The sequence below is a fragment of the Vicugna pacos genome, chromosome 8 (genome assembly GCF_048564905.1).
Source record: "Vicugna pacos chromosome 8, VicPac4, whole genome shotgun sequence".
Classification (NCBI taxonomy): Eukaryota; Metazoa; Chordata; class Mammalia; order Artiodactyla; family Camelidae; genus Vicugna; species Vicugna pacos.
Genome location: NC_132994.1, coordinates 26,872,431 through 26,878,430, shown reverse-complemented (window position 1 = coordinate 26,878,430; position 6,000 = coordinate 26,872,431).

Below are 6,000 nucleotides of genomic sequence, written 5' to 3'. Positions count from 1 at the left end.
GAGATTACCTCTCCTCTTCCTCCCCCTCTTCCCATTTCTTTGGCATTTCTGTTACACCTTGAAAGAGTAATAACTGGAACGTATTCTTGAAGGATCTAGCATTTTATTCTTATGACTTACAATCAATTGACTGGTCTGTTTTGAACATGGCAGAGACACGTGCAGGAACATGTACATCCCAGTCACTTGTCAAGAGCAGCCCCAGGCAGGGAGCCCCTTATTTGAATTCCTCTCTCAACCAGTCTAAGTCCCAGGCTTTGAACGCCACCTCCCCAGCCCCCCGCCCCTGTGCCTTGGCCTGGCTGATTCTGACCTGAGACCCGGCACTGCCTGAGAGGTTTCCCAGGAAGCTGATGCTCCCAGGTACATCTGAGTCACCCGAGGCAGGAAGTTTCTGAAAGTGGCAGAATTCAGAAGCAATCCTGTTGATGGAGATGGTCTTGTACATCTCTGCCTCCTGCCTCCTGAAAGGAGGCAGTGAGAGAGATTCAGGTAAAAAAAAAAAAAGAGAGACAAAACTCCCTGGGAGCAGCCCACACAACTTTGAGATCTTAAAGTCTTCATGATTTTCAGTGTTAAAAAAGCTTATAATTTAAGTGTATCCTTGATAACAGAAATATTACATAGATAACGAACCTCAACACTTTTATTTTTTGTTGGGAGACTCAGAACAAAGAGGGGAAAGTGAGAATTTGTATGCCAAATCTGCTTTGCTAAGGGGAGAAAACGAGTTTTTAAAATCTCTTATTGCAGATAAGTGAGAACGCTCTTCTGTCACAGCTTTGTTTATAATGTTGGCAGCTATACTTTCTATTACTTTATTAATTAAGTTCTCTGTATCCTTTTTAAAGGATTCATGTTTCAACAGAGCAACAAAGGGCTTTGTGTATTTCTATAGATCTCTATCAATCATGCTGAGGTAAAATGCATTTTGATATAAAGATAATGCTAAATGTTCATTCTAAGTGACGTAAGCCAGAAAGAGAAAGAAAAATTGCTCATATGTGGAATCTAAAAAACAAAACAAAACATAAGTACAAAACAGAAACAGACTCATAGACATAGAATACAAACTGGTGGTTGTCAAGGGGGCTGGGGGTGGGAAGGGACAGACTGGAATTTCAAAATGTAGAATAAATAAACAAGATTATACTGTATAGCACAGGGAAATATATACAAGATCTTGTGGTAGCTCACAGCGAAAAAAAATGTGACAATGAATATATGTATGTTCATGTATAACTGAGAAATTGTGCTCTACCCTGGAATTTGACACAATATTGTAAAATGACTATAACTCAATAAAAAATGTTAAAAAAGAAAAACAATCCAGATTAAAAAAAATAAAAATAAAGATAATGCTATAACTCTGTCTTGGTATACACATCTATGACTCAAATGTTATCAGTTAGATTTGTGTATTTTACTGTCATAAAATTCTATGTGGACATTCTAAAGACTCTTTTTATTTTTGGACAGTGGAATGACCTTAAAATGCTTATGTAAAAGCATATATGTAAACTAAAAAAGGTGTGCAGTGTACTGTATATATGTATTTACATGCAATATAATATATATGTGAAAAAAAATACAAATAAAGGTTTGAAAAAAAATGCTTATGTAAAAGAAAATGAGACGTCCAGAAAAAAATTTTCCATTTCTTCCAGTCTCATATGTGAATTTAATTGTTGCTTGAAGCTGTCTACCAGCTTGAATGGGAGATAAAAGTGTAAATGTGGTTGCCACAGGGGCTTTGATTGGCACTGTGGGGAGGGCACAAGGGACTAGGGTGGGCGTGCAGGTGGGCGGAGGGGAATGTTTCCACAAAGGTCATTAGAAGTTCAAGCCAAAATTAGGGAAGCTTATGTCTCCCCTGATGTACAGAACCAAAGATCCGTGCAACCTCCTTCAGGAGGAGGTGTAGGGGGACCAGGTTGGTCCAATCTGATCACACAGGTTCTTAAGAGTGGAGAATCTTTCCAGGCCACGGTCAGAGGGTGATGTGACTACAGAAAAATGGTCAGAGAGATTCAAAGTTGTTGGTTTGGAAGATGAAGGAAGAAAGGGGCCACGAGCTAAGGAATGTAGGTGTCCTTTCTCTAGAAGTTGGATAAGGTAAGGAAACGGATTCCTTCCTAGACTCTCCTAAAGGAATGCAGCCTTGCAGACAGCTTGATTTTAACCCGGTGAGACCTGTGTCCAACTTACACTGTCAGATACTAAATCGGTGTTGTTTCAGGCCACGCAGTTTGCAGTGGTTTGTCACAGTAGCAGTAGGAAACTAATGCAGTGGTAGAGAAGTAACAACTGCAAGTCCCTCAGAATGGGCCCAGTTCTGGAATTCCTGAGTCCGACCTGGTTTATTAAACACCTCCCTCCTATATGAATAATTTGCCCATTAGCCTCCCATATTCCCAGACAATGTGACAGCATGAAATTATTTAAGTCAAAACAAATAGACAATGAATTGGCTTATCTTGATTTTGTAACCATTTTCTCACTGATCAAAGATAGTCTTTTTGTATTTGTTTGTTTGTTTTAGTTTTGTTCCCTCAGAATAGTCCCCTTCAAATGCACTTCTGAAATAAGTTCACATGTGTATCCCCTGCACATGGTCGGGGTTTTGTGCTCTAGGACCTTTGGAGATGAACTTCTACCTGTTACCTTTTAGCTGCCAAGATGGATCACTGACACCTTAACCTACAAGATTTAATTAAAACTTAAACGAGAATGGACCAACGTGCTATGAGAGCAAACCAGTCCTGGCTGAAGAAGTCTCAGGACGGCGTTGGTTCTGAGTCAGTGAGGGAGAGGAAAGGGCTCAGGGATTGCAGAGCAGCAGGTTGTGTTGACCCTGATCTTACTGGGCTGCAGAGGTCACAGGATTGCCCTAGGGAGGGATGTCTCTTTAAGAGCAGCCATTAGACAGAACACCCTAAAGTGATTGTTTTTCAGGATTAAAATGAACGTTTATACTCAAAAGACTGAAAGACTTGGAAACGTCACCAGGTCGATCTTTCTCCTTCCTGGAGTGTTTCCGCTCGCCCCATTTTGCAGCTCAAGAAGGAAGAGGAGGTGCAGTGATGCAGAAGCATCTACTTTCCGAAGAGAAAACAAATGAAATTTCCCCTTTCAACAGGTGAGACGGTCACAGCCACTGAATCACATTTTTTTTAAAACCACTCTTCCCTGCACCCCTTTTTAACCTTTCTGGCTTTAAACCTTTAAACCTTTAAAGCTTTCTGGAACCTCTAGACAAGGAGATACATTGAGGGCATGCCATTCCGGTCTGTTTTATTCCATTTCACTGAATTGATTCATGTTTATTGAGCACCTACTATCAGTCAGGCATTGTGTCAAGAGTTGGGAAAACAAATCAATAGGATACAATTTTCAGCCTCAAAGGTCTCAGTGTGGAAAATAGCCAGCACATCTCAGCTGAGAGGTCAGTGCTACCACAGGGGAAATATAAAGAGCAGAGGAAGCAGAGGAGGCGCCTGGCTGGGCTGGCATCGTGGGCGTGGGACCTGTGTAGCCGGCTACACAGGGACCCACACTTGGTTTCTGCTGTCGCAGTCTTGACATTCTTAATAATTTTCAAACAGAGGGCCCTGCATTTTCATCTTGTATTAGATGCTGCAAGTTACGTAGCTGGTCTTGGTGATGGGGTTGTCTCGGGGGTAGTCTGTCCCTTCTATGCATTACTCCCCTCTTGCTCAGGGACTGTGGGGTCACACCTCTTTTTGTGGTCCTTCCCGGGGGAAGGGCTGAGGCATCTCTTCCTATAGGTCCCCAAGCTTCCTGACACAGTGCTGGGCAGACCTCCTCATCCAGCATCTCCTCTGGCCCTATTCTGGGGTATTCACAAAGGTGAATTTGGCACAGCCTTTGCCTCAGGGGAAGCTCACATTCTAGAAGTGGGAGGCCAGTGTATATACATAAGCAACTACAGCCTGGTGTGCGCAGAGCTAGAAGCAGGGATGCAGGTGTGCTGGGAGCCCAGGGAAGGATGTGCAGGGATCACAGTGTGTACTGAACATTTATGACCTTGGTTTATGGTTCCTTTTCCTGGTTCTCTTGGCAGAAAGTCATTTTTTTTTCTCATGACTTTATTTTCATAAATGAGGACCCAGGAAAGGGAAGGTTTGGTAATGCAATACTTAAAACTCTAAAAGGAACAAAACTTGTTTGAGCAGAGGCCTTCTGCCCTTGAGATTGCACTGTGGGTTCTGGAAGCCCCACCCCACCAGACTGTGTGAATGGCTGCAGGTAACTCTGCAGTCTCACAGTTACCTGCCACCACTGGGGACTTCTTCATAAGGCCCTTTACTGTATTTTTAGATAACTTTCCCCCCGGGTACTCTTATCTTTTCCATACTAAGTATATCTCCTTCCTCATTTGGAAATGCCGTGAGTGTTACCTTTCCTAGAGGTGGAAGGTTTTTTAAAAAGGAATCTTCAGTCAATGCTCTTGATACTGACCTGGGTTCTTGGACTCTGTAATCAACAGAAATTGATAAGAGGCCAGGTGAGGAATTCAGGCACGGCTTTGCTGGGACTCGTGCTGCAGCATCAGGGAGAGAAGACAAGTAACAGGTTCCCTTGCTCCTCCCTGAGGAGGGTAGGAGCTGGTCCCTTAAAGAGGGTGAGGGTAGGGGTGGGTCCAGGGGTTGGGCTAGAGGGGTGGCTCAGATGGTCTGCCCACCCCCTTGGTGGTGCTGTGTGCAGGGATCACGTGCAGTCCCCTGCTTTTGCTCCTGACACCTCAGAAGTGACAGTTGGGTTTTCGGTCCTTTTGTATTTTGTAGCTTATAATTTGCCCCAATTGGGCATGCACGCAGTTAATTTTAGTCCCTTATAGTTTCTTTGTTTCTGTTGCTCGAGGAGACATTCGTCCAGGCACAAGTGCTGCAGCAGAGGGTCCTCTGTCCCAGGTCCCAGTCTGTCTCACTCTCAGTTACAAAATGTTTTTATCAATCTTCCAAAGAGACAATCTAGGGGAGATTTAGGTTTTCTTCTCCTCTTCTGGCAGAAGAATTATAAACAAACGTCTGGATTAAAAGGTGGCTCCCAACAGAAAAACTGTTATTTCTTTGTACTGAGCTCCATAAAAGCAGGGCTGCTGTCCCTCGATCTTTGTCTCTGCTGTGCCTAGCATGGTGCCTGCCACCTGGTCAGGGCTCAGTCAACAGCTGGTGAAATGGAACAGAGCAATAATGGAGTGAGAGTGAATGCTCTCTGGAACATATCAAAAAGCAATTTTGAAAAGTGTATTGGAGCTTCTACAGTTTCAGCTGCTGCACAGTAGCCAACTGTGGCAAGATCCTGGTCCACTCAGGATTCTGGACTGTCTCTACCTTTGGGCACCAAGGTTATGACTCCTTGATGCCAAGCAATTGGGTGAACCAATTTCAGCTTTCTTCTCGTTGGCCAGTTGTATGCGATTCATGTGCATAGGATCACAGAACACTCCAGTTTCTCTTCAGTGACACTGACTGAACCCCTGTCCAGAAAATTTCCCCGCTGAGTTGATTTACTATGTTGCATTCTTCTATTTAACCAAATACCGTTTCTAAGCAGAAACCGAGGGTCTGGATTCACTTACAGCCAAGGCACGGATGTACACGTCTTTAACAGAACGCTGTGCTCTTTCAGAGCCAAATTCCACCTTTGGAGGCTGACGTTGCTCCTTCAGAAGTCACCGGGAGCAGGGAGCCCATCTCCATGGACATCAACCTGGACTTTTGATCCCAGTCATGTTCTCCAGCAGGCTAGGAAAGCATTTGAGGCGAGCAGGAGCTCTGGGGAGCTGAATTCTGCTCTTACTTCCTTATAAGAAGAACTAGGGCTTCCCATACAACAATACTTAGCATTTGTTTTCCTTGATGAGGAGAGAGAAAGAAAAACCAAGAAAAGCAGAATACATTTGAAGTAGAATATCTCTGGGGTTGAAAATCTGAGCTCAGACTTCTGCCCTGAATGTCTTTCCCCTCCTTTGTG